Raw genomic sequence first — 26,200 nt, 5'->3', positions numbered from 1 at the left:
TTATTCAAATATCAAACATGCTTTCCAAGAAACTTGTTCAAAAATAGAGCAACAGCACTGCACCTAAACTGCCATCATTTAATATGAAGTGATAAGAAAGTGACACATAATGAAAAACAGCCTGAAGATGGAATTGCTTGTCATTAAACCTTCATCTCCTCCTCAGGCACACTGAGAAGATCACAAGACTCCATTGTGCTGGAAGAAGTTCCCTAAAGAGAAAGTCACCTAATCTTATACACACACAGAGACATGTGATATGTTTCAACTAGAAAATGGAGTCTGAACAATCAGGTAACAGGAGCTCCCTTTAGAAGATGGGCAGGGTTTAAGGAGATATGTTGAATTTCTCAGGGTGGGTAATGCACTTTATTTTGCTTTTCCTTATTGGCTGTATTGGGAATCATCATGGATGGGCCCCAGAATCTGACTTGTAAGTACAATGTCATCAGAAATAAAATATCAGTTATAGGAAAGTCTATAAATACTAACAACTATAAATGTTAACAACTTTTCCTGCAGGTGGTAGCTAACCACCAACATAAAGATTCAAAACTATCTTGACGATCTAATTTTGAAATTAGAAATATCTGAGTTCTTTATAAAAAACTAGTAGTTAGGACTGAATTTAAATACTGCCTCTTCCAGCTACTGTCTGTTCTAGCAAACTAATTTGCGTCATGTCTGCAATGACTCATGTCCCAAACAAATATTTTAATGCATGTTGCTTGCAAAAATGTGGAAATTCAAATTTTTCAATATAGGTACTTGCAAGGAAAGTTTTTGAAAAGGACAAACTTTTTGGTCTATACCGAGCATTTAATTTTTTCTTTTCCCCTGCTTATTTCTTGAGGCACTTCCAACTCTCTCCAAAGAGTAGACTCCTTGGTTTAGCCCTGTCAGGTTAGAAAATATAACTTATTGAAGCCCTTTGGGTCTTCAAGGTTAGCTTTGTAGAAGTATAATGAAAAATATTATTTTATGAAATTTTGCTAACACTTATAATCTGATTCATTTAGTATCTCATTCTCAAAGTATCTGAAACCTTATTTTTAGTAATCAATTATTTGCAACATTTAAATGAAGACATCCAGAGGTTTTTTTTATTTAAACTCTTCTTTAAAAGAAATTTAATTTTAGGAAGAAAATAGAAAGGAAGTATTTGAAGAGCTCAAAAAAGAAAACAGACTTGAAATTTCAGCTCATGAAAAAAAAAATTTATATCTGGTAAACACAATTTGATTTTAGTCTTATGATCTGCAAGCAAAAAAACCCCAATAGGTCAACAATTACTTTTATCACACGCTTGGTCTTGTACACCAAAATATCCTGCCTGGTGATTCATCTCCAAAACTTTGATTCCACACACACTGTGGGGTTTTTGATGAATCTGAATCCTTAAGACGTCAGGAAAATAAATTATAAAATCTATGTGTTATTTGACCACATTTTAGAACAGGGTTCATTTATGCCAAAAAGGAATCACTGTAAATAGTTGATAACCACCTTTTTTACCTGAAATTTTCTAGGGGCTCCAAGAACAAAAACTGGGTTTTCAGATTTGTTCTGTTAACACTCGGTACAGTTCTGAGCATGGGCGAGGCTGTGTTTGACTTATTTTGACAAAGTATGAGGAAGAAAAGATGTGAAATCTCTCAATTACACTAAAGGAGTAGAAATTCATTACGTGTAAGTTAAAATTATATATAGTTCTTCCAATCTTCTACTTTCAAAAGTTGCAAGTATGTTACCACATTAATAATTACTGCTGACAAATTAACAGACAACACTTGTTATTATTAAAAAATCCCCATAATTAAATCTCAAAGCAAAAGAAATTTTTGAAAATATTTGAGTAAGTGATGTTTAAATACAACTGCTAAACCATCAAATTAATCACTGGCAGTAAGATCTTAGCACGTGCTTACCCCTTATAAACATTCTAATGCTATTACTCTTCAGGTTATAACATTTCCAAACCAGTAAGACAAAAACTTCTGTTCCTAAGAGGTCCAATAGGACCTTAAAATACCTGTTATTTTTGATTTGATTAATATTCTATGTAATAATATATATCATATAAATTTCATTGCAACAGAACTTATTCCCTAATAAAATGCAAATGCTTGATCCATCTATATTAAATTCAACCATTTTTATAATCAGAAAGTACCACTTCGCTGCAAAAATCTGAAACTTAACATGAAAAATGAACCATAGAAAATAGGCCTGGAGGGAATCTTAGTAATTAATTTGGTCCAGTCTGCTGCCCAATCATCAAGCAGAAAAGAAAGCTACATTCTGGTAGGGCATCACTAGCCAAAGAATTTTGCAGTGCAACTGCAGTGAATTTTTTACATTTAAAGAAATTTGGTAACTGTTCAAAGATTCTGCATCTGTTTGATGTTTTCTGTTACAATTTAAAATATGTAGCATTTGGAGGCATTTTAACAATTTAATACTTTAGAAATTTAAATCCTTCAAAACTATAGAAAATATCTAAAATTCAAAGTGCAGGACAAAGAGAGCAGAAAAAAAGAACTAAGAAACCACTGTCTATAAATGGTAAATTTTGGCAGGGACTTCAAGATCAGTTTTTCCAAGTGTTATATTCAAGGGAAAACAATCAAAGTGACATAGATTGAAGCCTTTAGACACACCATTGTAGATTAACAGAATTTATAAAAACTTTATGGGCGTGCTAAGGCAAATGGAGTGAGTAGTTCTGTTAGTATCTCCCTTAATGAACCAATGTGTGATCTATGTTGTATAATTCTCTTTATTTGATTGCTGTTCAAGAGAACAGTCCTACTGAATTCGAACGAACTGTTACATAATCAGGTAAATAAAAACCAGTCTGATTTACATTTTGAAGTGAACAGGTCCAAATGAAATTAGAATTAGATTTTAATGAGATTTTGTAAAAGATGCAGTAAAATAAGAAACCAAAATGAAAATGAATACAAGAAAAACATTATTCCACCAGTAATGTCATTATTAGCTGGAGATGTAACATTATTTTTGTATTCATGTGTTCTTTCCCTTCTCAATTAAAAACATAACTGAAATGGTGTTTACATGCATATACCTTCATATCCACACTATCATATCTCATATATATTTGTGCATGTGTTCATCCTTACTGAGATCACCAGAAAGTCATGTGAATATGATAATTATCCTTCTAGAGAGACATACAGGACTATGCAAAGCGATTGCTCAGGTCCTTTATTAAACACCTTAGCATTAACATAAGAAGCTTCCATCTTGCTGCTATCATCTGAAAAAAACGCTGGAAAAGATGGAAAGTGTCAAAGATAATAAGGTAGTTTATAAAAACCAGCTATGATCCAAAATAAAACAAAACATATTCATAGTTTCCATGTCTCTACATGCTTGGGGGACTGAAGCTAAACAAAGATGACAGGCATTTATGGAGAAAAAAGCAACCAAGATTTTTTATTTATAGTAAGATTTTGAATAATTAACTTTCAATTTTTTTTATTTTATCTTCAAGAAATCAAAACAAATATGGATGCTTGTGCAGTCAAATTATTCTTGGGTTTATTTATTATGTTAACAGTAATGCAACTCACTACCTCAATATTTTTTTCCATGATTGTGTTATTTCGTACTCACAAAACAAATCTCAACACAGAGAAGTTAATTTTAAATCTACAGAGACACAAAACCATGCCTATATACAGTATGAAATTTATATTTATGTTAGTGTTTAACCTAAAGCACACTAAAAAAAACTGCCTTATCCAGTTTAACATCCATTAAAAAAAAAAAGCTTTTGTATGTTTGTTTACTCTATAAACTTCAGGTTATTCCTTATTATGATCTTGCCTCTTTTACACAATATATGTTTCCAACTCAGACAAAAAATAAGTTCACTATTAAGATCAGTTATGAAAATGTTATTCCCGTTAGCTGCCTTTCCCTCCTGTCATGGTTTAACCCCAGCCAGCAACCAAGTACCCCACAGTCACTCACTCACCCCCCACCAGCAGGATCAGGGAGGGAATCAGAGGGGTAAAAGCAAGAAAACTTGGGTTGAGATAAAGACAGCTTAATAGGAAAAAAAAGATGAAGGTGGTCTTAATTAAAATATAGAATCAAATCCTCTCAGAATAAGAGAGAAGTCTGTTTTCTTCAGTCAAATACTACAGAAGTACAGCTACTAAAAATAAAATGGCTATCAGTGAGATCAGGTGAAACACCCACTCCAGACTCTTGTGAATCTAAATTGCTTTTCCTTAGAGAGGTTATGCAATCTCATTCACATTGCAGCAAGTAGAAGAACACTAATTTATTCATTTCAGAAATTAAAATGTTATTTTTTTTAGTTTAATCTAAGCTTTTCTTTCTGCCCTTCTTGTCTACTCTTAAATTAGTTTCAAAAAACTAAAACACTATGTATTTATTAAACATAGCTTGGTCTGGTGCAGTTGATAAGAGGAGGGAAATGTGAGGCATTCAAGGCTACTCTGCAAGTACTTTCATTGCAATGGGCCTATTGCAGGTTTATCACTCAAATATAATGATAAAATGAAATTTTGAAGCGATAAACTTGATTAAAGTTCACCAGAAAATGAAGGTAGGTAATAAAACTCAGTTACTAATGATGTGTGCATGCAAAACTATGAAAATGGATGTGTACAGAGATACATATAAAAGGATGCAAAATATATACATCTATATATTTAATTGTATTTGAATACATTTTTAGAGAACTAATGTTTACATTTGCTTTGCTACTACCCAATGATGCATCTCATCTGGATTTACTAGACTTTAAATACAGACTCACTAGTACAGCACTCCTATGCTAGTTTTTTCATCTTTTCATTTTCTAATTTCCATTCCTTTCAGGTGAAAATCGCTTCAGTAAAACAGATAATTGCTTCTGCTTTGCAATGTCAAACAGTTTGCCTCAGGTTACGGCAGTGTCTAAAATTAAGATGGGAAAGAAAGTTCTCATTATCTTTCTCCGTTTCCAGCAACCTTTCATCTCACCCTCTTCGCTGGTGTCCAAAATCGTACTCTCCCTATTGTTTATTCTTTTCTACTGTTTTCTTGCATTTAGTTAAAATTTTAGTTCTGCTCTCCCCCACAATTCTTCACCTTCAGTCTCAGTTATGAATGTAAACACTTTACAATGGCTAAAGAGGAAACCTAGAGTATGTGCTCAGTGCACAGCATTTTCAGTACCGGTCGTAAATCTTTGTCTTTCTACTTAATTTTTATGCTAAATATTCTTCTACATCTCGAAACAGAAAAACAAAAGACTCTTTTGAGACCGCTTATATAGACACTCTATTCTTGAAATCTTGAAAAGTCTTAAGATAAAACTGTCACTCATTTCCATATGCATATTTTCCACAGTCTTGCCTTAACTGTCATCTCTTGGCAGTGAAGTTCTAAAACTGTGTCCTCACTGTTAAAAAGACAAAGTACAGACTGACAAATGTGAGGCAATGATAACATACAGTGGCTCCTGCTGCTGGGCTATCAAATTTTTAAAGCACCAGTGAAGCAACCAATCATTATGAGTCTCCTTCCATTGTTACCATGAAACTATGCTTTTATGCTGGAAGGACTGAAGAACAGTTTTCCGTTTTCTATTCAAGGGAAACTAGAGCATGGTGCTGATAATGACAAGGTTGTGGGTTCCATCCCTGTATGGGCCGTTCAGTTAAAGCTGGACTAGATGATCCTTGTGGGTCCCTCCCAATTCAGGGTACTCTGTGGTTTAAATTTTAGGCCTCCCTTCAGCTGGATAGCACTGCATGACTGGGATCTTTCGCTGAATATGTATTTGTGATTTTTTTCAGTCTAACCCAAAAAGCTAGATTTTAAACCGCCAACAAAGACATTATGTGTGAGCTTACCCATATAGAGATTTGTATTTTCTGTATTTGTGGACTTCAGCAATATTTAATAGAAACAAATAAACAAAAGTTATCTGATGTAACAGGTTGCCTAAATATATGCTTTCCTTTTCCCAGATGAGCACTAAAATTCTTTATTTTGACATCAGTCATGAAGAATGACTTTTGGGTCCAGTCAGAATGCCCTCTTACAAGTGAAATTCCAAATGTTTGTTGTGAAAGTTGGAGAGCCCAAGCCTCAAGGAATGGGCTCATAAGACTTTTTTGGCTTTTGTTTGATAAATCAACAAGCATCTTGTTTACAGAAGTTCAATTAACCCAAAATATTATTTGTGTAAAAATACTGCCCCTAGAATCAATTGCAAATTAAAACTGTTTTAATTGTTTGATTATTTGAAATAGGCATTAATGAAATATTATTATATTGCATGTTTATATTTTAATTTTGTTCTCCCCTGGCACACTTACACAGCAGAACTAAGCTCATACAACTGACATTCAATATAATTTAAACGTATTATTCAGTTCTAAAAAAGAAATAGCTGAAATAGTTGGATGAGCATCATAGCATTTCTTTATTACATTCTGCAAAGGGTTTTCTTTGAGTAAAAGAGAAACAATATCCAAGTGATTTCAATTCTTTTGCAATTAGTAAAGTCATAAGTTCAGTTAAATATAACTGACAAAAGCATTAGATTTAAAACTATACTCCTATTTGTAGATTACCACTGAGATTTAACTGATATATAAAGAAATAATGCTAGTAGTATCTAATGTTAAGCTTAGTCAAAAATTATTCAAGTACTCAAGTAGAACTGAGAAGAAAATTGATTTTAAAATGCAATGACAGTGCAATAAAACTCTCAACATAACATATAAATGTATTTTCAATTTAGTTTTCATTAGTATGGATTTTCCTTAGTGATTTGACACAATATTAAATGAAAAATGCATCATTCTTCAGCAGTTTACATAGATGTCATTGTACTAAATTTATTATTTCTTTTACTGTAAGCAGAAATAATGAAACAATGAAACATATGTTTCAGTATGCTTTTTTATTAGTTAAAAAAGTTTGGTGAGACATTTCAAAGCAATTTTTTCAAACTACTGCAAGCAATTACATTCTACAGTATATTATTGACCTGTAGTTGTTCTCCTAAAAAAAAATATTAAATATAAATTTATACACTGCATATTTAGTCTATATTTACAAGACTATATACACTCTGTATACTTTGCATATATTTAGGCACTATATTTATATAAAGTCTATAATCATATATAGATATTAAGTGTATTCTTAAAACCAGTGAATAACTTATTTGACTCATCAAATAAGTGCAGTCATCAGAAAAACCAGAAAAGACACATTTCTAGTGATTTACACAGCATCGTATAGGAACACACTGGATCATACAGAACCAGCCTCAGAGGAACAGACAGAATTTAATTTCAGATGCAGTATTCTCTGACCTCAGTTACTTTGTTTAGCAACATGGATGCTCTAAAGGGTTGAATGAAAAAATGCTGGTTGGGTTCTTATATTTTGGGGCACAAAATGTTCAAACATATAATTTTAGGAGATTTCTATAGAACACATGTTGCTGGGTTTTGTCTGTTTTTTTTTTTTTTAAGCTATAGCACATGGCCTAATTTTGTTATCTGTCATGTAAAGGTGCATGTTAGATGTTTTCACCTTTTTCAAAATGTTTCAGAGATTGGCTCAACCAGATAGTCAAGACAGTTAGGAAATGCTTCTGGCATCTAACATAAGAGGGATTATTACACAGCTGAGAACAGAAGCAGCAGCAAAGGAAAGGGAGTAAAGCTTAAGCCAGGAAATGCACAGAAAGCTCTTCTATCTAATATAAATGTTTGCAACTCTACTGTCTGGAAAAGAGAAGGAGATAAAATTCAGCAATTGTTTTAGGCCCTTCATCATTTAATGAACATAGGTTAATAGGATCATGGTACATTTCCTAGACTTATGAACTCCTCCTTACTTCCAAAGTCTGGCTATATGAGAAGTCTGTTGCAGTCATGGATCATTGCTCAAATTCTATCATAAAATGTATTTATTTACCCTCCCCACTGAGATGATATTCACATTTGACATTCTTGAACCTCAGCTGTTCTACATGAATATACACCAGGATCTATCTATATGAAGAAAATAATCTAGATTTAATTTGTGACAGTGAGAACCAAGAACAAAAAGCATGAGGGAATAAACTTTAGCTATTCCTTTAAGAATTGAGGAAAGAGAGGGCGGTTATTCCCTAATTCAAGGCAAAGCAATAAAGAAACAAATTAGCAAGCACAGTAGCCAGGGAACAATAAATATGTCCACTAAGTTAGACACAGTGCATATGTGGCTGATAATTTAACACCATGAAAGGGGATTACAAATCTGCAGTGGCGCAGTGAAACACTAAACTCCAAAAAGATTTAGTGCAAGCAACACAAGGTAGTGTTAAACAGTTGACAAAAGATAACAAAGAAAAAGCAGACACAGTGTCAGAGATTTCATAATACTAAAAGACAAAAGGCCATCTAAACACGTAGACATTGCATCACCCTTAGTGTTGGCTTAATCTCTACCCTTTGAAGCAGCAGCTTGTCCAGCAGCTAGAAAAAAAAATTCATTAAGGACAGGCTATCTCAAAAAATAAAAAGGTTTAAAGTAAGCTTTGACAATTTGAAAAATCAATTCATGTGCCTAGATTCATATTTTAAAGAAATACAAATCCCTAACCTAATCTATTACAAAGTAGGATTAGAAATAAATCAAGTGGTTCTGATAGTTTCCTGAACTACTTTAATGCTGTTTTCTGTTGAAGAGCTGTATTATTGTGAATCTCACACAGATTAATATTTTATACTTCTAGGAGTAGCATCTCAGGCTAGGACTGAGAGAAATAGCCTAGAAATAAAATCAAAAGATGTCCTAAAAATATTTGCTATTGCTAACCAGGTTTCATTAACTACTTCTGGTCTTTTTCTATTAAAATGACAAATCTGAAAGACTACAGTTTTCTATTCTATCATGGGAGGAGAAAAAGAAAGGAAACAACAATTAAACTAATTTGATAAATTCAGCAAACACACACAGTACTGACATTTATCACATAATGATTCAACAAATATTTCCCAAATAACATTTCAAAAGAAGTGTGTGGATGAAAGGGCACATACATAGATTTTCCATCAAGTTATAATACTGAGTGAATTTTCTTAAATGTTTCAAATTACAATTTCCTAAATTCCAAAATGTTCTCTTACCTACCTAGGCTTTGTCAATAAAAACCAAACAAAAACCCAACCTTCCAGATTTTAACTTATTGGCAATAAACCTTCGTAAGAACAAAGTTATTTAAATGGCATTATCTGCTATTTGTCTTATTCTATATTGCCATTTTTTCCCCACTGAGTGCTAATAAGTGCTTGCTGTTGAAGAGGTTTACATTCAACATCTGTCAGTTGTATCCAGAAGTAGCACCTACAGGGAACTGTCAAAGAGATTGCTATTCTCCTCTGTAGCACCAGCAAATCTGTCTCACATCATTTACATACAGATAGTTATAGGCATTCATCATTTCATTATGCTGACTGCCTCACTATTCTAATGTATAATGTCTCTTTAATGAGCCTCAAAAAATACAATATTCCTTGATTTATGACTGCTTAACTGAAAAATTATACAGATTGACAAAAACTCATCATAAAGCCTTTTTTGTGTTCCCACTACCTTGCACTTTAAATTTAACAATTACTCTCGAGTTAACTCATGATCTGCTTCTTTGACAAAAGAAATTATCAAATTTTACCACACTAGGTTTCACAGTCATTGCTGTTTTAATAAATATACTTTCACTTCCATGAGAAAGCAGCATAGAATTCGACAAATTAAAATAGATCAGTTTTTGTCCAAGAAATAAATGTATTGGACAATCTGTTCCAATATTATTATATGTCAATTACTGTATACTTCCTAAATTATCATGTGGAATATTGCTGTACTGGTCATGCAAGAGGGACTCATAAATGAGCCAACTTACATGTTCAAGTAAATTGAACTATGGTTTATTGTATGAACTTCAATTATTTTTTACACAAATGCTTAGCACTGAAAAACAACTCTGCCATTAAAAGCACACTGAAGTTATTACAAACATACCTAAAACACCAAACAGAAAGCTGAGAAGAAGAGGCAAGCACTTCATTTGACTGCACCCAGGCATTTCAGTTTCCCCAGCTGCATCTCCCTGTGTTTACAGATATATCAGCGTTCCTCTGGGGACACTGGGGTTTGAATACCCAGGTTGAAAAGGTTTACAAACTGCTCATGGTGGCCATTAGAAGCAAGAATTTTCATGCAGTATGATAAAACTTATGATACATTGCTTCTGACAAATCCACAGCTGACAGTTGAATGTTTTTAGCATGTAAGAAAGTGTTGAGCTCTGGCTGAAGTTTCACCCATAACAGAGAACTGCAATTTTTTACTCCCCCATCTAATATAGTTTAAGCTGACCCTAGAGACAGTCAGTCAGTATGCAACTCCCTCCCCCCTGCTCAGCCATTCTTTACCATACAAGTTTTAGAAACATCTTAGCGAGACCTTTCCCTCTTTTCAGATGCCACTCCTTACAGAGGGTTCAAATGCAATGAGTGCAGATAAACAAATGAGCACTGAGGTAACCTTACACTGCCTTATCTCAAAGCATCACTTCCTATTTCCAGATCATGAAACCAGGCTAAAAAGGCTATCCATTCAATGCAGTAGAGATGTACAGAGATTTAAGCAACAGATGGCAATCTACATTCCCTAGATCCCTGCAAAAAAAGTCAACTTTAAGTGCAAAATCAAACAAAACAACAATGCAATACTACTAAACATTTAAAAGCTGCTTCAGTTATGATATGACAGGAAATAAAGTGCATAAATGACACTGATATGTTTGACAATGGCAAGATAAATGCTCAATAAAATAAAAAATTTTATTTCATAATTTTGGACCCATATTTTAATTCCTTTGCACTGAATATTCCAGTCAACATAAACATCTGAGTTTTAAAGAGCCAAACTTCTAAAGAATATAGATAGAGTATCCCCTAATCAACACCATGTGTTTTTACCATCTAGGAGAATTCACATATCTACAGATTACAACCATATAAAATGACAGCCTATCAAATAAGCCAATACAAAATTGTTTAAAAAAATTTTTTTACATTAATAAATCACAGTAATTCCATGTTGTTACTTTGTATGCAGAACTTATAACTCTGAATCCAGAAAACTAGTATGTCAATCAAATATCTGTTGCCAATATAAGGCCTTAATTTATAAACTTGGATACTTCATGAATTCAAAATGTCTCAACATCTCCATTCATTCCCATAACAATAAAGAGATTTATATCTCGCTTGTAGTAGTGATAAAATCCAATTTAAGAACTGTTCAGTATTTACTAATCACAACATATCCTTAGACTGTCACTCTGACCATCTCAGAACTATCTGTCTGTGTCCCTTGACATTAACTGTGAGGCACATAGCCAAGGGCAGCCATGGACAATATTTATGCTGTCTGTTAGTGCTCATATTGTGCCTCTCTAGCTGGAAGAGACTATGATTAGTTGTTATCTTAGTGGCACAGAGAGAAGTTGATAAGAACAAATACAGATACCCGTATAATCCCTTCATGTTACAATTCTATTTCTTGCTTTTCTTGCCTTACAAATTCGTTATTTCATCTCCATAGTATACAGAGTTACCACTTCCAAAAAGTGGCTAATAATGCCTGTGACTCATGATTTTCCTTTCTCAGTCTGAATTTCAGAAAAGGCAGTGGAGGAACATCAGAACAAGCTTTAAGCCTTCGCATTGTTCTTTCTTACGTGTGCATATAAATACGTGTAACTGTTTTTCTCTGGTAGAATACTAAATTAGCCATTTTCCTTGTAGAGTACTGAATTACACAGAAACCCAAAAAATTTTGTAATATATTTCCCACTGATTGAGCCTACTTACAGGAAGGCGGTGTTGCAAAAGGATTCAATACTTCAATCAGTGTAGTATGTGCATCAGAAGAAAATCCAGAGTGTGTTCTGTTCCTGTGATCAATTTTCTATCTTTCTATAGATACACCTAGGAAATAACCAGTACAGAGTCAGTACAACTAAATACAGAAAATAACATAAACCAAATGATTAGAAATTAAAAAATGAGAATATGTTGAACAATAATTTATGGCAAAGTCCATACAATTATTCATCAATATGGCATTATAGAAGACAAAAGTTCCAGATTTGTCTTCATTTAATTCTGTAGTACCCAAGTGATTCCAGAGTTCTTCAATCTCAAGACTGCCAAGTAGAATCAAACAGATGTTATCATTACACCTAAACAGCCATCTGGTAGCCTGAGAGAAGAAACATAATGACCACAGAGGGAACTTGTCCAGCCGTCCAAAACAGCACAACTGTGTTTCCATTCAGCATGTAGAACAACTGGAGTATACAGAATATATGAAGTAAACAGACATGTTTATTTTAACAGTACAGTTAATTCATCATTTTTGTCTTTCAGTAGAAACAGAAGAAGAAGCTTCTCTTCTTTCAGATCTTATTTACATACTTGGCAGAATTCTACAGAAAGTAGAAAAGTTAGGAATAAGGTATAAAGATGGCCTGTCTAGGTATTTCATAAAGGGGGCAGGGTTCAGATTATCTTCACATCTAAACCAGTACTGACAAGGGCCAGTACTATTCCCTTTAAATAGCTGCAGTCAAAGCTGGACCACACTCCACATAAAAAAAATTTGCCCCAGGAGATAACCATTCTTACTTTATATCTTACTGCTGCAAATTAATCCCTGCTACTTCTTGTCTTATCTAAATCAGTTTATGCTGATCTCCTTTCTCAACAATTTTATATACTGCTACCCTCATTCTTCCCATTTCTTAGGTTCAATAAATTTGGTTCAAAGTCTTCTTCTGATGCCTTTAATATTTAATTTAATTTAATGAACAATCAATAACCAGGTACATTTTATTAGTCCTTTTAGAAACTTAGACAACTTGAGCCTCCAAGTTGTTTCACTGGATGCTTACACATTATGCTCCTAAAGATCTGTGGAGATCAAGTGGATCTTGTTTCAGCAGTTTCTATCCCCTGTGCCTTTGCCACAGACTATCAACCCAGTAAACAGAAATTAGTATGTCATGCCTCAAATTCATAAAGGGTGATAGAGGCATGATGTGTTTTCAGATGTGTCAAAAGATGTCTGCCAGGCATTCTAGCACTTCTTGAGATCTCCTACTGCTGAAAAGAAGGAAAACACTTGTGTAAGAAAGCAAAAAATATGGAACCAACTACACATGTAAGAGTAAATATGCTGTCCCCATTCTTACCTGAAGTATTACAGGGAATTCCCCATCTTGCATTTATGCTGTTAATTATTCCTACTTAGTGAGTGCTTGTGCTTGCTCTCACCAAAATTGTATGTCTATTATTTTCTAGTATTTGTACAATTTATTGTGATTATTTTAAGCCTGAGTCCTGTATTCTAAGGGACAGGGGCAAGATTAGCACCTACTCCATTTCCAAAACTACCAACAATGCCATAGAATAATATTACACCCAGTACAGACTTTTACAGAATTACACTCCTCCCCCCAACTGTTACTGTGGAAAGGAGTGACTGCAAATAAATATCACATCTTTTTAACCCAAAAAACTTGAATACACTTTTAGTCTAATCTTATCTAGACCACAGTTCCCTAGCTTGCTTAAAAGAATGCCATGCATAATTATGAAAACAGCAGTTTACAAAATTAAAGTCATATATCTTCTAACCCTTAAGGCTTGCTGCAGTTTTTAAAGAGATGGAATAGGAATGACTTATTCCTCAGAAATCTATGCGAGCTGCTCAATCTCAGTATCTCTTGCAGATGTGTATAAAGAACAGTTTGATAATTTCAGGTCCCTCAGGGAAATTCAGGTAAGACAACTATGTACAATTCTTTGGATATTTCTTCAGGTCTTACTGTCAGCCCTTTTCTGAGCTTTTGAAATTTCACCATCCTTAAGTTCTCAAATATGATGTTACTATATACCATGTAAAGATTTGTTTATTCCTTCATGCACATCTTTTGTTGCTATAAATCAGAGAGTCTTTTCACCGAAGATGCAAATAAAAGATATTTCTTTGTTTCTAGTTGAGCTTAACCTCACAGTTAGATTATCTGTATTTAGTTTCATAAGAGAAGTTCATAATTTTTGTGTGATTAATCTGTTATATTTACTACAATTACTGGATTCTAACATCACCCATCCTAGATTCCAATACTGACCCCTGAATCTTCCACAGCTTTCTATACAGAATCAACTAGGTTGGAAAAGACACTTCTGACCTCACACAAAGAGGCTAACAAATATGAGATAGTTAATTAACTGTTCATGTTTAATTTTTAATGTTTTATATAATTGTATGTAGATTTGTCCCACCAGCTCCTCTGATCTTTCAGTGGAGATTTCCTTTAAAAAACATCTTTAGCTGTTTAGCTTGCACTAATTTTCATGCACAGAAGGGATTTTCCAAATTTTTGAGTATGTTTAAAAATGAAAATGAAGTCTGTTATGTTTTTAAATACAACTGATTTTCAAAATGGATGTTTCTGTTTTGGGACATCTATATTACACTGCTGGGTGAAGCTCTTTAAATAGAGAAATATATTCATTAGATTACAGGAAGTATTTTAATTATAAGAAAGAACACAGGAGACAAAACCAGATGAATCTAAGACCACTCAGAACAAGTGTCTCATTTGCCCAGGTCCACCTGTGCCAGCTCACAAGAAAGATAATACAGGGAGGTCTCAGTTAACCAGACGTGTACACGTGTGCATGAAGACCTTCATAACATGGCCCATTCCTCAGCTGATTCTCCTAACAAGCTGAACTTAATAGTAAGTGTCACATTGTCTGGTGTTCCTTTACCCTGTTACAGAAACTGGGGAAGGATGCTGTTCCTCTTGAATAAATTAATGAACTACATGTTCACTACAACAAATGATTTTATGTGCCTTTGTTGCCCATATTTTTCAGCTTCTCTGCTACTCCAGATCAGTTACGCCCTTCTTCCTCCTTCTCAACACTTCATCCTCTCTGATCTATAAGCTTAATTTGCTTTCTTTAATATTAGGCTGGAAATTAGGAACTACAACTTTCCACAAGCCTTAGTGGGCATTGTATACTTCTACTGGATTATCAGCAAAAAACATAGTCCACTGTCTAAGAAAAGTGTAAAACAGGACAATAAGTCTAAACCAAATGTGCTGCTTAAACTAGGCCTTGGGATAGCTGTCCCTTTGGCATGTGAAAGCATGAGAAATCTCAGCTATCCCTGGCGAGAAGGCTATGTTAACATCTGTATCTCATTTTAAGTACTAGATTAATTTTTTTCATAAGACTTTCTCTGGCTTCTCTGCTCTGTAATATCCCACCCTTAACATATAAAATGACCCTAAGAAAAGCAGTTCAGCCCTGTAATTCTACTACTTCCATGATAATAGCATCTCAGATAAGGAATATCTATCAAATGTGTCAGAATATTATCTATTCATTCCAGTCTCCTTTCTTGCCTTATTTTTCTTATCTTCCAGCAGCACGTGCCTGGGCTTCTACTCAACATCACTCACAAAGCTCATAGATAAATAAATCAAAAAAATGAGTAAAACCTAAAGAATAAAATTTAAAAAATACCGACACCAAACACACCCTCATACACTCTTTTCCCTTTCCAAGTCTGGAGTTTTTTGAATACGATTATTTCCTTTCCCGTGACAAAACACAACCTGCCTAGAAAACTTCACCATCTCCTAAAAGCCTTGCAGTGAGAAAGGGAGGTGCGGTGAGGTAGGGACGGGACGGGGCAGGGCAGGGCAGGATGAGGGATATTGGCTCTGCCTTTGCCGGGAGTAGCTGTGGACCCGCAGCAGGCGCGGGAGGGTGAGGCCGCAGGGAGCAGTGGCTGGAGCACGTCCATGGGGGCTGGGAGCGGCTGCACACCAGGGGCAGGGAGCCAGCACTGGGAGGTTACTGCCACTGCCCTGCGGGACAGCAGCTCTAGAGACAAACCATAGGCCAAGAGCGGAGGTACTCCATGCCTTTTTTCCACTGGTAAGGCTTCTCCTCAAGCCTCCAGGGTCCCTGAGCTTCTTAAGAGATTCTCTGGACATAAAGCAGCACCTGCAGGAGAGGAAAGAGGTGTGGATCACTTACCTAACCCACTTAGACTTATGTAAGTTCATGGCCCTGGTGCACGGCATCCCCAGAGGTGTTCATGGAGCTGGCAGGTGTCTCTGTGAGACTGCTGCCTGTCCTTTTTGAAATGTTTCTGATGACTTGAAGGCAGTTGCTGTCATGCTCCTCTTTACAACAAGTAAAAAGCAAGATCCAAGGAACTGCAGGCTGGTCAGCCTTAACTGTGTCCCCGGAAAAGTTGTGGAGCGGGTAGTTGTAGAAACCATTTCTTGCCTGAGCAGATCATGCCTGACCAACCTCAGTGCCCTCTGTGGTGAGCTGATCGGCAGCTGTGGCAGGCAGCTGTGCACTGTGCTGTGCATCTTCATTTTAGCCAGGCCTTTGGCACAGCCTCCAATTGTCTCCTTATCACAAAACTCATGAGAAACAAGCTGGACAAGTGGATTCTAAAGTGAACAGAAAATTAGTTTGACTGCCAAAACTCTGACAACTGTGATGAGCAGTGCGAAGTCCAGCTGGTGGGCAGTAGTTCAGTGTCTTCATTAACAACCCGGATGACAGAGAGCACTCTCAGCAAGCCTGAGGATGGTGCTGAATTGGAGGAGGCAGTCAATACACTGGACGGCAGGACTAGCTAGTGGAACCTGAACAGGCCAGAGAAATGGGCTGACCAGAAGCTCTCTCAACAAGAGCATGTACAAGGCCTTGCACCTGGAATGGAAACACCTCATGCAGCAAGGCGAGAGGGAGGCTGAGGGGACAACCCTCTGGCAAGCAGCAGTGCAAAGAAGGGTCTGGAGGTTCTGGTGGACAAGTTGAATATCAACCAGCAGGTGTCCCCATAAAGAGTAGGCTGAGTGCATCCTACCATTATTAAAACTTGTAGGCAACGCATATTCAGAACAGCGATCCTTTCTCTCTGCTTGGCACTTGTAAGACGTATCTGGAGCACTGCGCCCAATTTTGGGCTACCTAACACGTGAAGGATATCAACATACTGAGTGACTCCAGCAAAAAGCCGACAAGATACTCAGGGTACTAGAAAGCATGGTGTACAAAGAGAGGGTGAGAGAACTGGGCCTGTTCGGCATGGACATGAGAAAGCTAAGGGGTGACCTTTTCACTGTGTAAAACAATTTCACTGGAAGACAAGAGAAGATGCCTCCAGACTGTCTTCAGAGGTGCACTGTGATAGGACAGAAGTAATAAACACAAATGGAAACATGAGAAATTTCTATCAGCTATTCAGGGAGGTGGGTGGTGTGTAGAATTACCATGATGGTGGTTAAAAGCAGCAACAAGTTGCCCAGACAGGTGGTGGAAGCCATCCAGGGACTGTTCAAGGCTCAACATAGCCTTAGCCACCCTGATGTCCTTGCACCTGTTTTGAGTAGGATGTTGGACTAGATGGCCTCTGGATACCCTTTGTGTCCTAAAAACAACTCTGATAAAACCTAAAATTACAGCAAGTGTTTATTTAGAGAGTTTTTGAAAATCTGAAAGACATTTAAAAATAAACTATATAATATGCCTGTTATATATTTAAAACAGATGGAAAGCTAAATTCCTTTGGAAATAGATATTGCTATCTGGAATGGACACACACAGCTTATGGATCCCATTGTGCAAAAAGCAGACGTCAAATTTGAGAAAATGTGTCATTTCAAATTTGAGAAGAGTTGCTGTTTATTCTAGCAAAATGCTAAAAAAAAATTAAATTTGCTTAGTTTTCTTAGAAATACCTACTTTGGTGATTTTTTACAACTTTTCAAAATTGTTTTCCATGCAGATAATTAAGGCAACCTTCAGACACATTTCATTTGGCTACAGATGTATCATTTACAGTGTAACATATTTTCAGAGTTTTACAAAATCGTATTTATTGTTGCTATCATTTTTTGCCTTTTAAAATATGAAAGATATGATTTCATTTCCTAACAGCTTTTTTGTATGGTGTATGTTATAAAAAACATGGCATCTCTAGGAAAAATATGTTCAATGACTATGGTAAAAATATGAAGCTCACTTCCAATAAGATCTAAGAGAAAATGCTGTGAAGAAGCATGAACCTGAAAAAAATTGTCATCTTAAGGTGGAACGTATGCTTGCGGCTTGAAAATACCAAATTTTTTTTTTATGAAGAATCTAATCATATGTCTTTACTGCTGCACAGCTAAACATCACACTTTCTGAATTCTTCCTATGTTATAAGTGGTCTCTGGAAGCCCACATACCTCACACATGGATAGTATAAAAATATACAGAATGGCTTTTAAACAATATGTATGTTGTAAGAGACATGTATATGTAAGTCAAGATGACGCCATAAAGAGTTCATGGCCTTAGGGCGCTTTTCCAACCTTAATGATTCTATGATTTTATGATGCAGTTAATGATGCCTGAGAGTTAAAGCAATAGCAATTTAATCAATATCTTATTATAAGCATGATATGAGAACTTGTGAAAAAGGCTTGCTACCCAACACCCACAAAAATATGAACAATCCTTACTTGTAGACTCATAGAGCTTTTTAGAACTAAATACGTTTCTCTAAATTAAGCCTTTTATGAAAATCAGGAGGAAAGTTTCTAGCCATTTCTTTCCCTTGTAGAGTTTTAATAAAATCCAGGTGACTGAATGAATCCAGAATACTCCATCTACTATGGACAACATATTTCAAGTACAGTGCTCTCAGCTGGCTTTTAGCTACTGAATCTAAAAGGTGTATTAAAATGAAACAAAATTTTATTTTTTCGAAGTTCTTGATTATTGCAAATTGCAAACAACATGGTGAAAAGCAATTTAAAATACACTTTAAACTAATAGCACCTTCAAATTATGAAGTAAGACTTTGCTTTAATCTAAATTTACAATTTAGACTGATTTTTATCATGTATACCAAGAAATTTCAAGGAACTCTGGCAGAAGGAGAAAAATATGCTTTAATATATAGGAAAAAAGGAGTACTGCAACTGATGGTAACAGAAGACTTATTTTTTTCGATCCAAACGTCTATAAAACCTGGCTTAATGTGCAGCTTTCATGTTTTAATGTTTACTATATTGTGTCAATTTAATGTAATTCACACTTTCAATATACTTTTATCTGAACAACTACTTTAATCCAGAAATACTGTGCTTCACTAACTTTTCTTTTCCTCTAAAGATTTTTGGGTGAATTAATTATAGCCAAGACACCAAATATAAGCATCCTGATCTCACTAACACTACAGTTATTTTATTACCGAAGACCTTTGCCCACATGCAACAGTACATCATGATTTAGTTCAGCAAGAGTGACAGGTTACTCTTTATGATTTGACAGGATGTCACTGTAGTAGGTATGTTGACTATTTAATGACTTTAGAAAGTCTCTTATGGCCTTCACTAACTCATAAAATTAACTTTCATTATCCTCTTGCATGAGTACTGATGACAAAGTGTAATCTTATTACAAGAAAGAAAATGTCTAATAGTTTCTTAAGTAAAATATTTTTCTTCAGTGATTCAATTAATAAAGTTTTGCCTTGCATGAATTATATTCAGTGCTTCAAAGCACACAGTAACCTTTCAGTATTTCAATGGTCTTCTTTTGGTGTACTGTACAAACCCTCAAAAGTGACATTGTCAAACTGTCATGAATCTACTTGATGCACGTCAAAGCCTCACTATTCAGAATTTGTGACTAGACACCTGAGCAGTAAAAAAACTATAGTAAATTTTTACTCTGTATCTTCAATACAATGTGTCCATGTATGCCTACCTCAGCAAAGCAGTATTAGCTCTTGGCAAAAAGCATTCATCTGGGCTGAAAGGCTGTCAGCAGCAATATGGTAGATGTCAATTAGAATAAAGTATGCGATGCAAACACATTTGCCAATTACATGCATTAGACCTCATAATGGCTGATGTCACAAATGTAGTTTGGTGATAAATTATCTTAAGGACAGTAATTACATTTTTCCATCAGTTGAATATACCCATTTTGAAGTTACAAAACAAGATCCACAAAGTCTCCCTTCAGACAAAAGAACAGAAATTTCAGGGTGTATGGTTGCTTGCTGGCTGATTTTTTCCAAGTTAGACCCGGCTTGGGCTTCTAAGTATTTAGAATGGTGTTGAAGAGATTGAAGAATAAATAAGTAACCAAAAATAGGGATTACAAAAAAATTACATAATCAGATCATTTGGATCCAGTCCAACTCCCTATCCAATATGGGGAGGATGGCATCCAAGATAAGAAGAAATGAGAACAGTGATAGAGACAGTGGCAGTTGCATATAAAGCTACCTGGCAGAATATCCAGTACTGGCAATTTTTAGATCATTAGTTAGCTCAAGATGGGGAGTTGGCCTCAATGATCTTTATGGGTCCCTTTAAACCTGAAATAGTCTATGATTTAATATTTTCCTTAATGTTCAAGTGTTAATACAAACACCTTAGTTTAAATAGAACTCAGAAAGATTCTACAATCTGTGGTATCTAAATGATCAGAACTCTACTTTTTTGCATTGAAAGGAAAGAAGAGTCTTGGAGAACTTAAGTTCTAAATCTGCTTGCTTTCAGTGGTTCATCAGAAAAGACATACAGCAGGATTTTCTCCTGTCCCTCTGAACTCAGCTTAGCTATACCTCATAGATAGCTAGCTCATCCTGAGTGACAGCATATCCCTAGGTAAAACTTAGTAATAAAACTTGGACACATGTTGGCTTTATAAAAGAATAATACTGATTTAAGTGCAATTGGCAATGAAAGGTCTGGTTAGGCAAAATTCAAACTATGTAAAAATTACATTTTCTAGTAAAGAGCTATTGTTACCTATGCAACAGCATTTTAGTGAGGATGAAGTTCTGGCATGCACAGACATACGGTAAATAAGGCATTTGTAAGGATAATGTGCTAAAGTCATGTAGTTTTTTATGAACACTTTCTCATAAATGGCAGGTGTAACCTTTGCGGGGGATACATATATATACACACACACATACACACACCACACAACAAAACCAGGGTTTAGAGTCTAACAATGACAACTGCTGTCACAAGAAGTGAAGTCCAGCAGGTATGAAAACTAAGTGTTGGCAAAAAAAATTGGGTTAATTATTTCACTGATGAACTGCATCCATACAGAAAGGAAATTAAGACAATAATAATAAAAAAAATCTTATATACAACAAAAAGAGAGTGCATAAAAAACTGAAGTTAGGCCTGAAACTTCTAAACAAGTGGTTAAACAGAAATAAGGCAGAAATTATTTACATTATATACTATGTATTAACACCACTGGTAATCTATGCATGAGTATAAATTGAGCATCTAAATTTCCTATATCACGAAAGGGAGAGAGAGTACCTTTAAAAGACATTTAAGTTTAGGACTCTTAAAATAGGTGCCTCTGGACAGCGTGGCTAGATCTCAGTGTACATTTTCCTCTGCTGTTCTTTTATTGGCATATTCTGATCATACTATTTAAATACAGGGGAAGTCTTGCACCAAAACAAATACAATTTAACATCTGAACAATTAATGAGTTTAGAAAAATATTTAGGTAGTTAAAAAAAGTAACTAGAAGTTATTCTAATAAGATTTAAAAAAATCAGCGCTGAAAAGTGTTTGATTTATTTTGTGGGTTTTAATAGGTACTAGATCTGTTTTAATTCAGGAAGCAGAAAGAGAGACAAACAAGAATAAATTGGAGACCACTGTTCAGAACAAAAATAGCCAAAATACTAATTCTGAGCAAACTATTGGGATTCATACATTGCATTTGGAAAAAATCCAAATGAAAGAGCAAATATCACATAGCAGAGCTAGTGTACATACAGGAAAAAGCTTAAGTCAATTTTGCAATACTGCCAGGAAATAACCTTTCATAAAAAACTTGAGGTTTCCACAGAGTTTCTGTCTGTATTCATGTTTTCCCAAACTACTTTACCCAACACAGGTCTTGGTCACTTGTCTCCTCTATCTCCAGCACCCCCTTACTGATTTTTCTGCATTTTCCAGTCTTTCTATATCAGCATAAGCTTATTATGAAGTAAATGGCCATTTCTACACTTGTAATTTTAATAAATGTAATGTGCATTATATTGATTATATGATAATTCAGAATATCTACTGTTTTCTTCTAGGTTCTCCTAAACTTTGATGTAATTTTATTTCTACACTAAAGTTGGGAATTTAAAGAAAATTTGATTTTTTTTGAAGAAAGTAGTCCCAGGAAATCTCGCAAAATGCCTATTCTCAACTTCTTTTTGGCAGCAGTGGTTAGTTTCTAAATCCAACTCATGAAAACATTCTGTTGTTTTTTGGGTTTTTTTTAAGAACGAGAACAGGATAAAAGGATAAAACAGGATAAAAGAATAACCTCCTTCTGTAGAAGCCTTAACATACCCCTGCACCTGTTGTAGATCTCAGCCTGGAAAGAGAAGAGTGATTCCATGTTCAGTTTCCAGTTCCTACCAGATTTATATTCATACATTTTTAATAAGAGTACAAGGACAGATCTGCTCCTCTTCTTTCCATCCTCAAGAATGACTGTAAGAACCTGATGAGGGCCATTCCCTTGATGGATTTAAGTTACACAGCTAAAGGGGATTTCCCCTACACATTGTTCAGCTTAGAATGTAATCAGGTCAAGTCAAAGTCAGCTGATGTTTTACAGAGCTTAATTCAAAAATGTGACATTTTATGGATGAGTACATTATAACAAGGTAGAATGGTTGAATACTAGTTCAGTTTTTTGAGAAGGAAATCTAGCTATTTTCTTTAGATTTAAAAAGAATAGTAAGATTAGAGGGGAAGACAGAAAGCAACTGAGTTAGCAGCTTTCCACCACTTGAGTAACATATAAATAAGTAGGTCTAGCTTCCTGAATGTAAAATCCTTTGTCCCAGTTCTACTTAAAATACAGCACTGATTCATTCAATCACACTTTATCATTCTCAACATGAGCTTATGTGGACTGTTTGCCACTGATTTTACTATTCTCCTCCAAAGAATACACCAATAATAATCTAACAGATTTTCCTCTAATTCTTGTTATATTTCTCCATTGATATCACCTCTTTCTACTGACATACAGAAGAAAGATTTTATTAAAATACAGCCAATAGACTGCTGTGTTAGTATTGACATAACCTTCTATAAACTGAATCTAGAGAATGAAACAGAGACAGAATATACATGATGTTCCTGAGTGAGAAACAACATTACTCCAAATGCACATAGTACCAAATTTTATCTGTCTTAAAAATTAGTGACATAGGTAATTTTGGAGAAACAGACCAGTATTTTGGTGGGTTAGGTGACCGTTCATTCTAGGTACTTATCTTAATACCTTAGAATATTTAAACATGTCTGAAACACAAAACAAAAGAGAACAAAATAATAAACCCCTCCCACAAGAAATGCTTCCCCAAAAACCCCAAACCAAACACCAAAAACCTCAAGCACCACAAATTCATTGTGCTTAGAGTTGAAACTGTGATAAAAGGAAAGGTCAGATGATTAAATTATTTTGATTAGGAGTTACTATGGTGAGAAGAGAAAAACTAAAGGAAAGCTGGTCAGTGGAATGTGGGTATCACCTGAACATGCTTTGAATATCCATGCTAACTTCACAGCTGGAAGAAAATACCTGTGTTTAAGTTTATTCATGTTTTAATATTCAAAATAATCTATTTAAGTTAATAAAAACCTATGGAGGCTAAATTATATTATAGAGCTGAAGTGATTCATCTGTGCAACACTCCATCTTAATTGTATGAGTTCTTATATCACAGAGGGCAATTCTAACTCATGGACATTTGACTCCTACTTTGTTTTGTGCTTTTTAGACTGCACAATTCTTAGACTGCAGTCACATATACCACAGTTTGTAGCTAAAGAGATCCATTTTAGCCACCTTTCTAACTCCTTTATCATTCTTTTTCAGAATGCCATTAAGATATAGTCTGCTCATGGCTATAAAAATGAGAAATCTGAAAATGACTGTATGTGTTATGTCTTGAAGCTATACTAAAAGTCATTAAAATTATCCAATAAAGAATGGAGTTAATCATCAGTTTCAGGTTTGATATATTAGTGGAATGCTCTGTCATTACAAGAATCTTTGTACTTTTTATAATCTATCCCTATGAAGTTTTTACATTATCTACAAAATTGGTTGTCTCAATGACAGGTACAGTCTTCTGTAAGGACAGGCAGTTTTTGCTCTTAAAATATATTTGCCTAATCAGGATTCTGTAGGGAACACTGGGCTCTATATAGCCACAAAAAAAGTTTGAGTAAGCACAATCAATCTAAAATTAGAAATATTTTGTCAATTAATGTTTAAACTATGAGAAGTTTCTTCTCTTTGCTCAAGGTATTACATTCTTGCCTAAAATATTATCATTTTTTGAGTCATACACTCACACCTGGTGTATTTATATGTTGACTTCACATTAATCTGAGGAAGAATATATGTACATAAATACTGCAAAGAAAATAGAAATACAATAAAACTGAATCCATCTACAAATTACATTCTGAAATAACTGTTGGTATTTTTATTTCTTATATGTTTTCACTGTCTAAGAAATAGATGTATCCAGGTTCAATTAATTCTATGTTAGAGAATCAACTGGTTTGTGTAAAACAAGTCCGCAAGAATATGATTGTGGAAATATTTAGGCAGAAACTGTTTTCAAAAAGTATTCTCTTTTAGAAAGCCAGCTAACTGAATATTATGAAAAAGACAGACTTGATACCAAAAAACTGAACCTTCATCGCCAGCGAAAAAATAAATAGTCCAATAGACATAAATGTAGCAAACTGTATTTATTAACATGGATCTCACATGTCCTAGCATTGATGTCTTAAAACAGTTCATATATTGTCCCACAGAATTTGGACAGTTGTGACTATTTCCAAACAGTTCTATGTGCTTTATGCAGGTAGTCTACATAAAAGGCAACACTGAACATTTAGTACCATGTTATTTTGCCAACAGTGACGTCAAAACAGGTTCATCATTCAAAAAAAACGAATAAATCTTTTAAAATAGGATTGTTATTTACTCCAAAAGTTAAAAATTTAAATGGATTGCATCACAGCATATGAAAGACAAGCATGTACTTGGCAGCACCCATAAAATACTTTTTTAAAAAAAGAAAATTCTTCACCTTTTGCTTTTTTTTTTAAATGGGATATTGCTTCCCTTAAAAATTATTTTACATGTTTGATATACAGCTTCACAGAACACAAAGGTCAGAGAAGCCAATATGCTCTATTTCAAAATTTCACCAAAATTGATCATGTTAGTTCAGTATATTTTGTGACAAAATCATAGACACTGAGGCAGTCAATTGAAAATTGAGGAAAAGTTTAGACTACTAACACACTTTAAAGGCATCTAAATTAACTGACTAGAAGCTGAGAAACAATATAGATTTTTTTGTTAATTTTCCTGAGTTTGAATATGATTAAGAAAGCAAAGAGCATATTAGAATGCATGAAGAATGACTTGAAAAATTACTCAGGAAATGTCATCATGGCACACTCAGAGATCATGGATACAATCCTCTCTGGAATCGGCTACACAATATCGATCACCTCCACTAAAACTCCTCGGCGTGAGCGACAGTCCAGAGAGAAGAAATTAGAAGTGAAATTATTCAATCTGTAGAATTTGCAGGTAGTCTTGAGGTAAAGAATATTCAACAACAGAATTTGACATTAGTGTGGATAATAAAAACATTCAGTCTCAAAAGTCTGAAAGAGAGAAACATGAAACTTTGATAACCAGCTTTGACATAAAAACTAGATCTGAGGCAATTTTATAGGAAAAATACCCAAAAGATATCCAAATAATGTGTAGTGTGTAACTCTCACTTAACATGAAGCATAAGCAAACATCACTCTTGGCATGTTATTAAGCAGAAAAACCAGATTCAGTTCTTCCTTTTCTTACTCTTTGATAGTGTAAAATGGTAGGAAGAAATTATAAATCTGTAAATGGTAGATTAATAATTTTTTTGAAGTTAT

At 34.7% G+C, this 26,200-nt stretch overlaps 1 protein-coding gene across 9 annotated transcripts in view; it reads right to left on the bottom strand.

The window, feature by feature from the left end:
* The window catches only part of TENM3 (teneurin transmembrane protein 3), a 1,315,365-nt gene that overhangs the window by 1,251,194 nt on the left and 37,971 nt on the right, over positions 1-26,200 (bottom strand). For all 9 annotated transcript variants that reach the window (XM_039550639.1, XM_039550640.1, XM_039550642.1 and 6 more), the window contains exon 2: positions 11,937-12,053. The gene's annotated coding sequence lies outside the window, so the exon portion shown is untranslated. The remainder of the gene's footprint in view (positions 1-11,936; positions 12,054-26,200) is intronic.

This window comes from Corvus cornix, chromosome 4 (genome assembly GCF_000738735.6).
Source record: "Corvus cornix cornix isolate S_Up_H32 chromosome 4, ASM73873v5, whole genome shotgun sequence".
Lineage (NCBI taxonomy): Eukaryota > Metazoa > Chordata > Aves > Passeriformes > Corvidae > Corvus > Corvus cornix.
This window is presented reverse-complemented; position numbering and strand designations above follow the sequence as displayed.